The 18,220-nt window shown below is 38.9% G+C and overlaps 1 protein-coding gene across 1 annotated transcript in view; it reads right to left on the bottom strand.

The window, feature by feature from the left end:
- elfn1a (extracellular leucine-rich repeat and fibronectin type III domain containing 1a) overlaps positions 1 to 18,220 on the bottom strand; it is an 86,438-nt gene that overhangs the window by 12,853 nt on the left and 55,365 nt on the right. The window contains exon 2 of the mRNA XM_074656062.1: positions 16,553 to 16,644. The gene's annotated coding sequence lies outside the window, so the exon portion shown is untranslated. The remainder of the gene's footprint in view (positions 1 to 16,552; positions 16,645 to 18,220) is intronic.

The raw sequence follows: 18,220 nt of genomic DNA, 5'->3' as shown, positions 1-18,220 counted from the left end.
GGATCTGTTTTTACAGTGTGAGGCCCTGCTTTTTCTTGTTTCTCCGGGTGCTTCCTATCTTGTTCTTTGTGATGGTGATTTGGTGAAGGTGCCTCAATCTCTGAGGACCCTCCTCATCCATACCAATGACTGCCCTTTATTTGATGTCATTGAAAATGCATGCTCTTCTTGCTGAGAAGAATGGGAATAAAAGTAAAGATTGGAAACCAGAAGTGGAGAATCAATTGAGTTTAAATGGAACTATTTCTCTTGGGGAAGGAAAACATTGTGCTCATTGAGGTACTGAATTGCTTTGGAGGGAAAGAGAACGAGGGCACATATGCTTGGGTTATATCAGAGGATATTAACTCATACATTAATTACTCTGGGAATATTGCCTGGAAAATAATGGATGGTCCTGTCTTCATTGAGTACTGTTTGCTAAAAGTTGAGCACTTTATATGGCTTCAGTGATATACTTGTTGGACTGGAAGTGTCTTTTTCAGTAGACAGGATCTCAGCAAATGGGAGTTTTTAGTTAATAAAACCTAAGTAGTGAGAAGTATTGTGTGCTGCCTTGATGCACTGAATTCATTAGTTTTCCAGACAAAGACTTTTATTCCTGCATGACAATTGGAGTTGCTTCCTTGTATAAAACAACTTTCAGCGCAGTATTTATCTCAATATGACCTCTCGAGGCTGAAATAAAGTAATACATGTAGTGATAAGGTACTCTATTTGGAGTTACACAATACACTATAGGTGATTTGAGAACATTTGAAAACACACATTTCCTTGGAAATGTTCGATTTAACTGCGTTTGCCTGATTCCCCACAATAAAGTGAGAACATTTCATAAAATTTCACATGAAATTTCACATTGAAACCGGCATTGAATGATTTGTTGGCCACTTGGGGGAAGTGGAAACAAGCCGAACAGTTGCTTATTTACCCAATTTGCCAGCTGAACCAACACTACTAAATGATTATGTCCTGTCTCTGCCTTTTCCTGTTATAACAGTTTTTGTAGTGTGTATTTTCTCATCACAACTTATTTTTTAAGAACATTTAAAACCGTTTTGATGTTGTGTTGAAGTTTGATGTAGAAAAATTACGTGTTTTGTCCAGTGGGCAACACCAGGGTCTGAAAAGTGAAGCCAACGTGGAAGTGCTTTAAACTTGCATTCTTTCTAACAGCCAGCAGGGGGCGACTCCTCTGGTTGCTAAAAGAAGTCTGATTGTATAGAAGTCTATGAGAAAATGAGCCTACTTCTCACTTGATTTATTACCTCAGTAAACATTGTAAACATGAGTTTATGGTCTCAATCTCTAGTTTCAATTATTCTTCAATACAGCATAAAGTTCATTTAGTAAATTATGGTCCCGTTTAGAGTCAAATAGACCATAAAACAGGGTATGCTTTAGGGCGTGGCTACCTTGTGATTAATAGGTTGCTACCACAGCGTTTTCCGGTCTAGGAGTTGTCCGTGTTTTCCTCTTAGAACTTTAACCCTTTCACAGTGTGTTTTCAGTTCATGAAAGTTAATATTAACATTTTGGTCGCCTAAAATGTCTTATTCAGCGTTCGGTTCTACTTAGCTTTACCCTCTTGTGTCACTTCTGGTTGCAAATAACCAAGATGTCATCTGCAAAAAAACTAAATGCCAAACTCGAGGCTTCAAAATGGTAATCCACAAACCAATGGTTGACATCACAGTGACTACGTGCACTTCTTATATAAAGTCTGTGGTTTGCCCAAGTTGGAAACTTGCCCACTTGAATGGAGTCTTGCTAGCTCCTGTATATAAACAATCGGTCGACAGGCTGGCTTATTTACAGTATTAAAATATTACCACTTTACAGCAGTACTTGGTAAACTGGACAGACTTCGGAAGCTGTAGGTCATTAGTCATCTCAGCGGTTTAATATGTGAACACCTCATGTGTTGCAATTTAAAAGGAAGAGACCCTATAATTGTTGATAAAACAAATCTAAAAGAATACATATAAACCTTTATTTTTCTCCAGTAATCAAACATCCTAGATTTCTTGAAGTTTTGCCGAGATATTTAAAGGACAAATATCAATTTCTTGCTGCCAAGTAGTTCTGTTCCCTGCTAATTAGCTGCAAATAAGCATCAGAGTAATACGTATTGCTGAAGTGTGGGTTGATCTCAATTAATGCTGATGATACATTAGTGCTAAATGTCAAATAACAGTCAGATCCTTTTTGGATAATTAGGGCCTTGAGTGCAAAGGTTGGGCTGATACAGATATGAGCAGGCATGCTGAATTTGAAACCGGTCTATTGGAAAGTTACTGTCAGCTCACGTACTACTTGGTATTCTACACCGGTGTCATACTTTGTAAAACTTTAAATGACTTACTGCCCTGCCATCTCTTGTAAATTCCCAATATCTCACTCTATTGTTCTTCAGTGTATCAAGAGTCCTTCAGCAGGCTCATGACCCAGTATGAGTCAAGCTTAGATGAGAGCAAAAAAATCTCATTACAAACTAAAAGCTCTACTTTGGGTGACACCTCTTATAAAGATGATACGCCATGGAGAGTGGCGTGGAATCACACCGCACTGATGGAGACAGATGTATCAGTGAAACCCTGCAGGACAATTAACGCAGCCCGGCACAATTTAGCAGAAAACAAGGAAGTAGAGGAGTGCATCCTGCTCAACCTTTCACAGTTCTTTCTTTAAAATGATCTCCGCACTGTACTGTACTCTGTAATAAAAACCATAGTTCAGCTCCACAGAATGCATACTGAACAGGGAAAAAGGCAACTGGGCCATAGAGAGCATTTATCAAAGGGACAGGAGCAAAGTAGAGTTTAATTTAATTCTGTACATTTGAGAGTAAGACACAACTTGGAATAACACCTGAAGGTTTAAATGCAATTTTCCAGGCCATCAACTGACCATCAGCTCGGCACGTTATTTTGTCCTCCAAGCCAAAGCATCTGCCAGCAAAGTCTCTAGCTGCTGACTCATGACACGTCTTAAAGTGGGAGCTACTGTGCAGCCCTGAGCGCGACAGGAAGTTACGGAAAACTCACTACTCAGGTGGATTTAACAGGATCGCTTGGTGTCAACTTCTTCATGTTTTTATTAATATCTTAGAGAATTGATAAAAGTTCACATATGCTGACAAAATCTGCGATAAGACACGCTGTGCTTATCTTTGTCAATTTCCTCGCCATGCTGAACCAAGATTTCCCCACCAATTAACCTTCAGAAAGTGACTGGAGCTAATTCAATTATGCCGTACTGCAGGACTGTGCTTCTGACTGACAGGTCAACCTGCCTCACTGTTGTGATTGACAGGCCGCGAACAGCCGAGCAGCCGTTCCCTTTGCTGGATGTTTGTTTGACTCCGATAGACTATCTGACACATTTAGGAAGAGGACATTATCACTTTGAGATTATCTCCACAAAAAGTTTAACTCATCTTGAAGAGTTAGCATGGCTTCCAGGACATTTTACATTTTTATCTTCTTACCCTCCTTTACACAAATTCAGTCAGGACGCTCACGTCGACGTTTTAATCATTTATTGCAGCAATGCGCATTTTAGTTTGGTGGTGTGGCTCTGCGCATGTGATACTCTGGAACAAATCTGAGCAAGTTTTTGGCACAGACTGTTCCTACGCTCACACAGATACACATTTAAAGGTTCTCGTTACAATATCCAGAGCATTAATATAGCAGCAAACAACTATACGTAATGTAAAGATTTAGAAGAATAATGTCTACCTGAGCAGAGAATGAAGTCACTCTCCCTCTGTGTGTGTTGAGCTTCTCTGTGCTTAGTTTGGTCAGCCGCGCGTGCCTTTTAGTGCATGTGAGCGTGCTACACTGGCTAGCTCACGGCCGCCGCTCTGCGACCGAAGGCGTTGTCGCGGTAGCGTAGCGCCCACCCTCTGGTTCCCCCCAGGTTAACACTGTTAGCTCTTTCAGCACTGTTGATGTTATTTTCACTGTTAACACTGTTAGCACCGTTAGCTGCTAGCCACCGGCTCAGCTATCGTCATGTTGAGTAGGAATGTGTATTGGCAAGAATCTGGTGGTACGATATCATGATACAGGTGTTATGATTCAATATATTGTGATATATTGCGATACTGTAAGCAAGAACAATGCATATGCATGTATAAAGAACACACCATATGCATAAAATCGGAGTAAAAAAGTTTTATTTTTTATGCAGTTAGAACATTAGATCTGCATTTGCATCACAGTAAAATCCAACATCATAGCACTACTTGAGAGGGCATATCTCTTTGCAAATGAAATATAGTATTGATAGTTTATCTTTTCTTTGCATGTAAACTACTAATTGAAAATCGATAATATTGTGATATTGTGATTAGATCAGGGCTGCTCCCTCTTAGTCGATTAGTCAACTTATCCGTCATTTTGGTCTTAGTCGACTAAGATTTCTTTAGTCGACTAAGATTTCTTTTGTCGATTAGTTGTTTTTATGCTTTTTTCATGCTGAATAACTTTGTTCTAAGAAACGTATGAGCATATCTCTGGTAACAACAAAATGGTGCTTTTGTCTGATTCCTTGTAGAGAAACTCAGTTTTACAGATCTGTCGATTAAACGACTATTCGATTAGTCGACAAAACTGTGTGATTGTTAGTCGACTAAGAATTTTTTGTCTTTCTTTTCCTACACTAGATATGCTCTGAATTTTGAAATAAGCACCTTTAACATTTAATGAATGGACCTACCGAGGCAGTAATCATTAATCCATCCATAGGTGGTGAATTTAAGATGATGGTGGTCAGTGACAGCAGATAGAAGCAGCAGTAGCTATAGGTCCATGAAGCAGGAGTTTGTCAATGTGTGTTTAAGTGTATATCTGGTGCTCATGATCTGATTTGGGGGGGGATAATGTCTTTATGTTCCTCCCTGAACCTACAGTATGAGCTCCTTTTTACAGAAAGGAGTATCGCATTTGGACAAGGTGACAGGAAAAAAAATCAATCGGTGCTAGCGAGGATGTTAGAAAAGTCCGACGTTGCTGGCGCTACGATTCGATCCGTCTAAGATGAGTGCTAGAATGAAAGGAAACACGGGGGAGGCAAATGGAAACAACCACCTTGTGCAATGGATATGGTGAGAAATAAAACTGTCTCTGCCTTGAAAGGGAAGTTATTGTTTCTGACAGGGCAAATTCTCTCAGGCTCAATAAGGGGCAGAGGATGCAACGGAGAGCTTGTACTTGACTATCACAGGAGTGAAAGGTTTTTTGGTGCACCACAGAAAGCCAACTGTAGACTTGAAGGAGATCTCAAATGGAGATGACAGGTACACCACTGGGAGGACTTTTATCCCAGTTAGGTTGGAGGATGCAACAAATAAATGATTTAAATGCTAATGGACATTAGTGGAGAGATAAGAGTACACAAAATGCTCTGATAACGTTGTGTCAGAATTTGCATTTTTATTGCTGTTGTCCATTTGAATTTACCTCCCGAAATGCACATGGGGACAAGGGAGCTTTGCTGATTTTGATAAAAGCAACTGTTTCGTCACAAAGGAAATATATTGTAGTGTGTTATATAGTATAGTAGTTATAAATCACCTTGTGCTCGAGTAGCTCTCACATGTGATGCCATAGTTGTCACAACCATAACAATTCATATTTTGTCACACACGCCTCCTCTTTGGCAGAGATTTTATTAGAATATATAATTTCCTATTTAAAGAAACAGAAGCTTTAATGAGGTTTTTTAACAGCAGGTTCCATCACCAACATGGATACTACAAGTCCTCCATATATAAAAACATCTGCCTCTGTTTCACCTCTATATATTATATTACCTTTTGCACACTTCTTGTAAAATACTTGTATAAGGGTGTCTAGTCAATAAATGTCATCTGTGTCATAACCTACAAGGCAGATGAGGCAGAGGCAATTATCATTCTACAACAAAGTCTAAAGGTCATATGACAAGATATATTACATAGTGGATAGATGCCTTATGTGATGTGATTAATCATTTCTCAGATGAAAGCGTTCTACTTTTACTGAGCCCTGTTGGAATGACTGCTTTCAGTCAGGCCACACAAATTTTATTTTTACTGTGACACATTCAGATTTTACTGTGCTGTTAAATGATGAATGCATGGTTTTGTAAAAGGTGCACGTTTGAAAGAGACAGCTGTTTATCCAATACGTTTAGCTATTGATTTCAGCTGTTTATACATTAATTCACCTGATTCGATCAGGTAGTGATGTTAATAATTAACTGTTAACCGTTAACTTATTAATGCTATCGGTTAAACGGTTAAAAGAAATATTAAAAAATAGCTAAAAAGCTGAGCAAAACTCAGAGGAACGGCTTGTCACTTAAAGGTGAATAGCTGGTCAACATTAACAGCCCACCTTAAGTGAGTCTGAGCCGGGGTTGCAAGATACGGGAGCTTTGTTGGGTATGAGGAGTTGTAGTATTTATTCACCGTCAAATCAACTGCACACACTCTGCACAGCTACGTTCGCAGTTATAACGCCACCGACAACCCCACACTCACCGCCGCCACACAAACACAGTCTGTCGGTCGCTGTACAGCAGCGGGGGGCGGGGCTTCAGGGCTCTGCGGACTGAGTCAAGCATGTTACAACCAAACTCTTCCTCACTTCCCTGGAGTCAATGAGCGATGAGCGGTTCTCAACAACGGGGACCAAACGAGGGGCAAAGAAATTGGCCCGCTCCAAACAGGCATGCGCTCTAAACGGGCACTGCACTAGTATATCTAAATTTACAACATTTAAATTTTAATATATATATATATATATATACTGTATTTGAGATATTTTTTTTTAATATAGATTTGATGTATTATTGCTTCTCTGCTCCAACTCGCTGGGATTTATGTATTTTATGTTTGTTCACCTTCAACATACCTGTCATCACATAGCCTCAGCATCAGATTCTCTTTTCATCAATAACGTTTTCCAATAGCCTCACACCTACATGTCATTTTACACCCCTATCATTGATAACTATGCCCTTTATCTACAAGAAATATTCACTACAATAATTAAAATGTGCGTGTGGCTAAAGCAGTGTGTTCATGTCAGCTTGTATGGACACGGTAACCTTGGCCTTGTAGTAATGATGTCACTGTACATGGAAGTCAGTGGTCTTTATTCATGAAACAACCACAGCTGTGTGTATTCAGGTATCAGGGTATTACAACTGGTACAATCTGTTGATTTAATCGCTTCATTCCCTTTCACTTGCTGAAGGTGAACTAATAAGTAAATGCAGCTGCTGTGCAGTAAATGTGGAAACACATGAATCTTGATCGCACACAGTTGGAGACAACTGATGTCTGTGATATGGATAAATTAAACTTATTGACTGATTTACTCACATCACTCATATCACTAATATACTGTTTTCATGTAGTAGATTTATTACGCCTTCAACTAGGTTTTCAAAACACACTGGATGAAGGATACTTTGACACATTACCGCCCAAGTTGGACAGCCAGACACTGATACGAATCTATAATCCATTTGAGGTGCAATTTTCAGCTGTAGTGCTATCTTTCAAAAGGGATAGGGGAATAAAGAAGCACAGTGGCAATGAAAAACACATAAATCAATCCTGAAATGATGAGGTCACTTCCTGTTAAATAGAATTAACAAAACACAGCAGGATATGATGGAAATTATAGATAATGCTTTTTACCATCATTAAAAAGTGATGGGGGAAATAACATTGTAACGGAGGACATGAGGCAGAGAGATTAAAAGCTAATAAAATGAGTACCTGCGAATGGTTTATCAAATGATACTGTGATAAAATGATGCTGTAACAGTTTTCTCATTTGAGCATCTCATCTCCTGCAATCTTGTTATCTTTCAGACCAAAGAAAACTTCTTAAGAAAATCACTAAACAAAATTCAAAGTGCCATTTGAAGCCTCTGTACCTGAGACCTGGTAGTTTTCACATCAGTTTTAGCTCCTTATTATAAACAGTGAGTCACATAACATTTGCTTAGTCATGCTCATCAAATGTATTTAAAGGTCATCTGCGTTTTTTTTCCAGGTTTTTCAAATGGAAAAGCCCACTCAGTCGGTAGCAAAAGGCAGTGACGTAGGTTACAGCGCTGATGGATGGGAGCAAAGTGATCTACTGCTGTGGACGGAGGCAGCAGCAAAACTTATTTTAGCCACCTAAAATAGGACCACCTAAAAAAATCAATATCAGTTTAAGTGTACGCTATATTTAGAATATTTTCACTGCTTTACCTTGCCATCAGACAGCCCTCTCCGACAGGGAACTGAAGCCGTTATCTATGCTCTCTTCAAAGCCACCGGACTTCATTGACAAAACAGTAATTTTACTTCACAGAACACAGGAGTTGCTGGTCTACCGCTGCATTGATCAGTTAGTTTGTTTGTGTTATAGTGTGACTTTTGGATCTGAACCAACGTGGTGTCCACGTCAGTACATTGTTTAGCTTCCGTGCCGGTACTTCTGCCTGCTTTTCCAAACTGGGGGCATGCCGACCGCCATCTAAGTTACTGTATTACTGTGGTACTGACTAAAAGTACCTCATACAACCACATTTGGTGGGCAGGGTTTAAATGTAACGTCATCATACAGAAACCTGCGTCATGGCATGTGGGAAAACATTTTTAGAAGCCTTGGGAAAACAGCATTTTGACGCTAAAAAATACATACTTTGACAAAAATTTCAATTTTCAGATTTGAATTATTAGGGAACATCACTGGGATGATATACTGAAAATTTTTTTTTTAAAAACTCGCCTTTTTAAGACTCATTTACCACCATATTATTTTGTTATATTAACAATCTTTATGAAATCTCATACTAGTTTAAAAGGTAAATGTTAAAGAGAAATGACAAAAATGAAGGACAGCGTTTGACAAGAAGAAACAAAAGCAGATGGCCAGAGATCCTTCCTTAAAGGTGAGTGGCCTCGTTGTTTTTTAATCCTTCTCTTTAGGCGATAAACCAAAGCCTCAATTATCTCCTCATGCCTCTCTCAGGGAACGTGCCTAAAATCTGTGTTTTAAAACAACACGTGCATTAAACATGGATTTTCTCAATTTTATTGGATTAATTCTACGATACAGACGTACCCAAGAGCCTTTGTCTTCTGAGGTCTGACTCAATGAATGGCATGTAATAAGAGGGAAGAATTAAGGTGTCATGATTCGAGAAAAGTCCCCTGTCATGCTGAGAAAGGTGGCGCAGCACTATCAGTGATTTGGAAAAAAATCATTAGGGAGTCTGTAATGAATGGCTGACAGCTGTCTGTCAAATCTGTGCAGCCCTATTTTAACTTTCATTCATTTTCTCCATGATTGCCTTTCTCATCGCTAAGTCACAGCCTGGCTGCATGTGCAAGTCTTCATTAATACAATATAGGATTTGATCAAAGTAAAGGAGATGACATTATAAGAACTAACCCTGCTGTATGGGTTTTATGAAGGTTCCATAAGACAATCCCTGGAGTCTCATTTTTACTTCTTTTACAGGTATTCGTTGTATAGATACGTTGTGGGCTCTAATTTTTTACTTTTTTACTTACTCTTATTGTTCCGTTTGGTTTTCTGGAGACCCCAGACCCAATTTAACATGAAATATTTGTTTTATCACCTCAATACTTTATGACTTTTCCTAATTTTATGAATACAATGGATGTTTGTGCTCTTTGTCTATGATTGGTGTTAATAAAATAGTACTTTTTACGCAGCAAAATATCTCCTAAATCCCAAATTGAGTTTTCAATTTCAACAGAATTGGTCCAGAAATAAAGTAACATTGTGTAGGCTAACATACATTACATTTCTTTTCCTGTGAATGACTTTTTGGTGAACAGAAGGAATATAAATGTGTTCATGTGTAGCTCTTATAGCATATAAACAGGGTTTCCATTATCTGGTAATGACCCTTTTTGACTGGGAAAATCTGCTGACACGTTTAAATCTCTAATGTCCAAAAGTTATAAAGAAAGCAAGGGAAGTACACAATGAAACCCTGGAGGGCGGACGTGGATAAACTGGATAAAGGGGGGTGTCTCACAATCAAGGTCAATATGGTAGCTGTATTATAAGCAGGTTTAGAGGCTTTGTCAATCCTGTATGCACAAAAATAACACTGTTTAGGAACCCGGCAGGGTGCGCTTTGTGAGCACACAAAAGGTAGGGGGAACCAGCTAAAATCTTGCCTAGGGTACCAAATTGGTCAGGGCCGGCTCTGAGTAGAGGAGATATCTGAGAGCAGATGTTTCACAAGCACACAGAAGCAGCCTGAATGTGAGGAGAAGGATCTGAAGCTGGATAGCAGGAAATCTGTGCAAGCAACAACATATCTGAGTGCAAGCATATACAGTTTGAGCAGAAGCAGAGCTAATCCAAGTGCAAGCACGGACTATTTGAGGGTCTTGAGGGAAAGCATTACAAACCCTGAATGTGAAATCAATGAGTCATGCTCTCAAATTGAAAGAGTTATTCCTTAAATACATTTTTTTTTTTTTTTAAATCCCTGATATTTAGGCTGAGTCTGAGATACAGTCAGCACCTTCTTTATATAGCCTGCCTATCAATTGTTTTTGACCAATTTCTAACAAAAACCCTGCATATAAATCATGATATAGTTCCTTATTTTGCTGAAATAACAATGCTTTATGGTCATTTCCGTATTTTGTCACGGTATTGACAGTGTGTGGCAAGTGGAAGGATTACCACTTGAATACTTTTCTACATATTGGATTTTAATAAGGTCAGAATAAAAGCAAAAATATATTTATTATTCCACACATACAGTAGTGGTATCTGAAAGACCCCAAACATGGGGAGGTAAAGACTGTAAACAAAACACAAGGGTTAAGCACTTTACTACAAGAAAAGCTTATCATGCACATCATATTTGTTTCATAAATGACACTGAGGTTTGAACACTGAGTGACACAGCGGGTTTTGAGCATGCACAGGATGTTTACTGAAGACATTTTTGGTCTGATTTTGATCATCTTCTATAGGGCAAAACCTTTAATCTTACGGCGACCATATTTCTTGTAGATGTAGCTCTCATTACAGAATTAATGGACTGAGGGAGCATCAAATGAGTAAAGTGATCACTAAAAATTACAGTACATTAGGACTGATGACAGACCGGGCGGGCAGGGCAGTTGGATGAGTTCAATTCTGGGAAACTGAGGAGGTACTATGTGGGATTTTCTTTTATGCTGATTGAACACCGTAGTAATAATGTAATGACATGAATCGTTAATCAAGAAGGGGTAAACCAGCCATTTCGCCTTTTAAATATGGATTGCGCGGCCATGGAGGGTGTGGTATGTTGCATTGATCTTGCCTAAAAGGACAGGTTGGTTTTATATACTCGCCGTGTGTTCCCACCAGCTCGCTATATTTACAACTAGTTGTTTTTCCATCCTGAGGGCATCGATCATTGCACTGCTTGGGCACCAACAAACTCCACTGCAGCCAACATGAGCTGTAACAGGCAAGAGTCGAATCGATTGAGCAAACACGGAAGAAGGGTTAAATTCCTTTGATGAGGAGGGAGACCAATAATTGCCTACCATACGGATGTTTTATAATCACTTTATGTGAGCAATTTAAGGTTCCCTCGGGATCCATGTCTCTCACAGGCTAATCCATGATGCTCTTTACAGTAATCCATTCAAATAACTCTTCTCTAGTGTCATCAATTAGGAATCCAGGTTGACTGAGGTGCTGGCATTATACAGCTTGACAGGGATAAAGCTGCTGTGACCTGGACCAGAGAATGATCATCAGTGATCAATGACTAAATGATATTATGAATCCCACGACAACTTCTGTACTGATTTTATAGGTAAACGTGAAAAACATAGAAGTGATGGAGGGATAAAAATCAGTGACGGACGATCACACCAAAATCACAATTGCTAAAGAACCACTATGAACAGATTGGTTCTTACGCTGCCAACGTGTTCTCATACAATGGTTCGTATGATATCTTACAAAAAGTTATTCCTCATTTTTTGTGCATTTTTCTACGAATATCCAGCGTCAATTTCTGCTCCAGTCATTTCAAAATAAACTACAATCTTCACAGGAAACAACTTGGTTAGGTTTAGGCAAAACAACTACTCAGGTTTAGGAAAAAGATTGTGGTTTGGCTAAAAAAAAACTCTGGAAGTGGCGTAAATTAAGTACGGAAGTTACGTCACAAATAAATCATCGTTGACTTCAAGTTTCACAAGGGACACAATCACCGGTCTCCTGGGCAAAAGTCCGGTGGTTTTTGACCGACCCATCCACGACCCTGTCGCTCTTCATACTTCCTTGTTCACAATTACGTGGATTACATACAAAATTGATTTTGTGGGATGCATTTACTTTTCGTAGGTATAGCTATACGAACGGTGTATGAGATCAGCCTGATGTGGCACGTACATGTGATTTAAGAGATTTTATGCCACCTCTTTTCTCATACTTTGAATATTCTCTTACAGTAGGTAAAATTGTAATGTAAAATGTAATGGCCCAGACTGTAGTATGACTAATAGAGAATTAATGCAAAATGAATATTCTCTTTACCAGATCATCATCATCATGGTTTGCCAATTTACTGAGATGATTTTTAGATTTTATAGGCACATTTTTACTGTCATATTTCATCACAGCAATTTACACAATTCAGTAGTTGCTAGTAGAGACGGGACTGATCCGATCCAATATTGGTTATCGGGTTCCGATACTTACGTTATTCACTCATTTGATATCGGACTGATGTCACGATCCATGTGCCGATCCATGTAAATTATGTAATGTAATGATGGTGGAGAATATCCTTCCGGCCATGTGGGGTCGGCTGCAAAGAAACTAGTTATCTACGCTAGTGTCGGAGGTCGAGTTGCCACTCCAAGCCCAGAACCTCGTGGGTTGATGGTAGTCCAACTCCAGGGCCCATAAACACATTACTACCGTCTTTTTCACAGTGACAGTCTTCCGGCTTTCAACGAGGCAAATGCAGCCTGTCGTTTCTTTTATAACAGTGACGGTCTTTCAGCTCTTTAAATGGACGGTGAGGGTCACTCTCGATGCTTTCAATACACCATTAAATATTTACTTGTAGCGGGTATTAATAATGTAGCCTGTTGTATATTTATTAATGCAGATTTTCTGGCTTTAAGTGGGCGATAGGGGGCACTTTAAATTTCATGCAAAATTGCAAATTTTATGCAGAAGGAGCTCTGGTACTGTATCGGCATCAGTATTGGTATGGGCAGATATCCAAATTCAGGAATCAGAATCGGATCGGAACTGAAAAAAACATGGATAGGTGCGTCACTAGTTGCTACGAAAACTCTCTCGCTCCAACAGCTGCTTCAGGATCTTTCTTCAGGTCGCTGTCATCCTCTGTTGCACCCAACAGTGTAACATCACCTACTGTAGGCTAAAAGATTATCACATCTAAAATCTCTGTAACTGTTATAACCTCTTGACCGCCTCTCATGCATTATTATCATGTACCAGTTTGCTTCAGAAAGACATTTTTTAGCGTCCAACTTCCCTCTTTACTTCTGTTGCAGCTGCTCTGATGACACGTCGTTGGCAGCCGTACTATTAGTGTTTGTTTAAATAGTTTCGGGCCCTCTAACACCATTACTGACACTACTACATTTGGTTTTGTCTGCTGATTTATGATAGCATGACCTGAAACTTTTGAGTGAAATTCTTTTTATTTGTTGGTAACAGTTTTGTGAGTGAAACTCCACAAATGGTGTGGAACTGGTAGCCTTATGTGGCCTGCAGCGCACATCACACATCCTGAATAAATCAGTGAACTACAGGCACATATCTCTGCAGGGAAACTAGGAATTATGGGTCCCCTTAAAGAATATTGGTCTGGACACTCTTTTTTTAAAATAAAATAATTAAACTGGGAGTTTTGTGGTCCCTCTCCAGCTCTGGGCTCACAGACTCGTCACTAACTTTCACCAGCAGCGGCAGCAGCAGCAGCACTACATCTTAAGTTTTAATGACAGCGGTTAAAACCTAGCTGTTACTCTTTCATGGGTTGCCAAACTTGCTTTTCCTAAAACAAGCAATAAAAAGGATGGCAATAAATAGTATGGCTTGTTGTGCTTCTCATGCATAATGTGTTTTTTATTTATACTCTAAGAATTGGTGTAGCAGAAATATTTCTGGACAGTTCGACATAAGAAAAATCCCTTTGGCCGTACTTGAAAGGCAGCGAGGATTAAATCAAAGCCATTCAATTGATCCAGCACTCAAACACACATTTGATGTGTCCAATTGGGGATTTTATTTCTTGAAGTCTGTCCAAACATGCCTTAATATATACAGAAAAGATATACAAAAGGCTCATTGTCTCTCAACTTATAGTTTAGGTTAAATGAAAATGCCTTAAATAGCTGCTCCCATTTGAAACAAAAACTGAAAATGATGAAAACATAAAAGAAACGCATACAAAATATAATAACAATGATATTTCTTTGGTTAGTGATGACACTAAAACAGCCAATTCAATATCCATTTAAGTACTGGATGTCTTGTTGCGAGCTGATTTAGCTGATGCTACGTGAAGCACTGAATACATTATCTGCAGCATGAGAAAGTGTTTTTATTATTTCTACATAGCTTTGTTTCTACAGAATGGTCGTTATTATCATTCTTCTCCAGGGGCCTCTCTATTTTGAGATTGCATCTCTCTGTTTTGGTGTAGTTTCATTTTTGTTTAATGGGCACTTCACTTCAGCCGAGTCAAGTATTAACAAGTTGGGATTTATTGTTATTTTATTTTTTTTGAAAGAGCAGAAGTTTATAGCTACACTAGCAGCTCCATGAGTGTATGCTCATTTCACACCAAAATAAAGTTGTTGGATTGAACTTTGTGTTTTTTAGATTTTTACGGCAGTAAATGCTGATCTTTGTCAGCTACTCGGGCTCAGCTGTGCTTTACTTTACACTATTAACATGCCAACATGCTAACTTTAATAGAGCTAAGTATTGGACAAGTGGAAATATTTACCTACTATGACTTTCATGTAAATACATCTAGGACATGGAGGGCTGTAGGGCTGAAATTTCAAAGCATATGGTTTTATTTTTATTTTTTCTTCTGCTACGGCAAGTGTTAAATTTAGAAGAAACTCTACTGCTGCTGACATGTGCCTTAATGAAGCCACGGGGCACTCCCCATCTGCTCTGCTTTACATGACAGACTAACTGAGTAACCAGTGAGTCGGTTAAATAGAAAGGTTGTGCAGGTTATGAAAATGTATTCCAAGAAAATGAGTCAGGGATGATTAAATTTCTACGGCCGCGTCCCTTTTGTGAATGGCCTCTTAATTAGCACTAATCGTTCAGTGTGTACATACTCTTCCCGTCACTATAAACACATCAGCCATGCAAGTACTAGTTTGTTGCTCGGTGGAAAGAAAGCGGGACAGAACAAAGCAAACGAAAGAAACTTCTGTAAAAGATATTGAAAAGGATCATATGTTGGGTAATATATGAAAGCTTCCCTTTACTTATTTATGCCCATATGCAGACCTAGTATCTCTTTGGCAGAAGGCTGGTGATAAACTTATTAAATTGACTGAAATAATTGATGTACTCTGATTAGGGATGCACCGATTGCAAAATTCCGGGCCGATACCGATGTTTAAAATAACAATTTGGACGATAACCGATCCAGATGTTTTTGCTGTTATTTATTCCCCTTTTTGTGCCAGGGAAACAAAGACCTCTTCATTATAAACAAAATAACTGAGCTGTTTTAAAGTCATTAAACATTTCATTACACTGTCTTTGAATGAGCACAAATTCAATCATACATATATAGCATACAATTACATACTCAATGAGAATGTATCAGTATTTACACAGCCAAAAAAAATATTTGTTTTGTGAAACATTAATTATATGTAAATGTAAGCAATGTAAGCAAGCGATTAGCAACATAAGCACACATCATTTTAGCATTTTTCATTTTTATCCGTCCGAGAGAACGACGCCTAGTTTAGCTAGTGATTAAATCATTTAAAAGACAGAAAGATTAGAATCGTAAGAGGAGAAATAACATTTTTAGCACAATAATTGCTATAAATAATAAAGTAATGTCCTCTGATGAGGTGGGTTGTAAAAATAGAACTAGAAAACAAACATTTAAAGAATTTTTTTTCTAAAGCGCCCACTAAGGTTTCATGAATAAAAAATACAAGTAGCCTATTAAAAGACTTCACCTTCTAAATCCTATAATAAGTTTCCGGTGCTGACATATTGTAAATGAAAAAGCAGAGGTAGAAACAGGGAAACCTGAACACAACACGTATCCACTGTGTGTGATATTCAGCCTGTCCACTCTGAGGATGACATGTCCTTTGAGTGACTTGTCTTTGGCACTGTACTTGTCATGTGTATTGACCAGTGGATTAGCGGTGGATTCTCTGTGATCCTCTTACGGTGTGTTTGCTCATGCAGAGCTGCAGTTGACTCAAGTTACAAGCGAAAGAAAGACCTGTATTTACCTCTGGAATCTAGGCTGAAGTCCCCGGTGTGAGAAAGCATCCCTGGTGTCCTCCAGCAGTACAGATGTTCACTGATTTCTCTTTTTTGACCTCTGAGGAAAAAAATAAATGATAGAGAAAGATATTAATTTTCTATCGGGAGGTTTGTTTATGAGCAACCTGGTACCAGTGGATGGATTTTGTATGTTGACAAGTTTCATATAACAGCCAGGTATTTAAGCCAACATGTTGAATCTAATCCATGGAGACCAGTCTTAATGGGGCATGTAATAAAAAGCTGCTTCTTCACAGGATAACCTTCTTTTGGCATTGCGGTCTCCGGAATGAATTCAGCAGCATGAACGCTCCTTTTTTCTCTCATTTTTTTTCAAAAATCGGAACCACCTCATTAACCTTATCTAGCAAGCGAAAGCTAATGAAATCCTCTGTTTCAGTGTCCGGTCTTGCCAAAGTTAGTTTTACTAATTAATCAAACATCAGTCCCCCCCTATCATCTTAATGACTCCCTGTAAAGTGAATGAGAATGTGCTGCACACACCGCCCGGGGGAGGCTGCATGCGCACATTTTCATGCATTTTTATTGGAAGTTAATATAAAAGAGAAAGAGAAGCTTTGCGCTAAAGAGAGATGGATGTTTTGTATTCACTACAATAAGTGAAATAGAAATGAAACATGATTTCCTCATCTTTTATCCATGTTTCGCTCTTGCTTTTATGTTTCTGTTTAACGAGTCTCTACAGCATGCAGTGATGCAAAGCTGCAATTTTCCCACCTACATACAGTACATATTAATATCTGCACGACAAGCTCCAGATTACTGCACAATCAGTATTCACATTACTCCTCTTGCTCTAATGAAACAATTCTGTGTTCTCATCCCTTGTGATTCAGAGTGTATGACATGCCGTATCAGATGGAAAGCACCGGCAAAATTCAATCTCCAACAATCGGTAATGGAAATCTGCAAAATGGCTAGATTCTCAGTAAATGAGAGGACAATAGATAATGCAATTCAATTAGCTGCTAAGGCTGCTATTTGCATGCCAGTGAAAGGGGTGATAGTTTAAGTGGCCCAAGGCAGCTGCCTTTCAGCAAAGGCCCGTGACAACACAAAAAGCAGCGGAACCAAGAGAAAGGCCAGTTTGGGAGTCTTCAGCAGTATTCTTTTAATTACTCATCATAATGACTCCATTTAGCTGTTCAATGACCCATTTTACGGCATTGAACAGACATGGGAAGCTCTCTGTCCTTGGCAGGGTCAGTCCTGCAGCTGCCCCTGCCTGCCATGCTTTAACCAAGAGAGAACATTTCTTTTCCCCCCAGCGGGCTTTAAAGGGATAGTTTGGTGTTTTGATGTGGGGTTGCATGAGAAACATGCAGGAATTACCGTACGGAAGCAAAGTAATATACTGCTGTGGACGGGGGCAGCAGCAAAAAGTATTTTAGCCACCTACATTAAAAAAACCAAACAAATCAATATCAGTTTAAGTGTACGCTATATTTAGAATATTTTCAGACGGGGAACTCACCTGAAATTAAACTTATCTATACCGTTTTTGTCAACTGAGTCTGGTGGCTTTAGCATAGATAAGTTTCAGTTCAGTTCCCCGTTGGAAGGGGCCGTCTGACGGCAAGATAAAGCGGTGAAAATATTCTAAATATAGCGTA

This window comes from Sebastes fasciatus, chromosome 13 (assembly GCF_043250625.1).
Source record: "Sebastes fasciatus isolate fSebFas1 chromosome 13, fSebFas1.pri, whole genome shotgun sequence".
Lineage (NCBI taxonomy): Eukaryota > Metazoa > Chordata > Actinopteri > Perciformes > Sebastidae > Sebastes > Sebastes fasciatus.
Note: the sequence above shows the minus strand (reverse complement) of the source record. Positions and strands in the feature narration are given on the sequence as shown.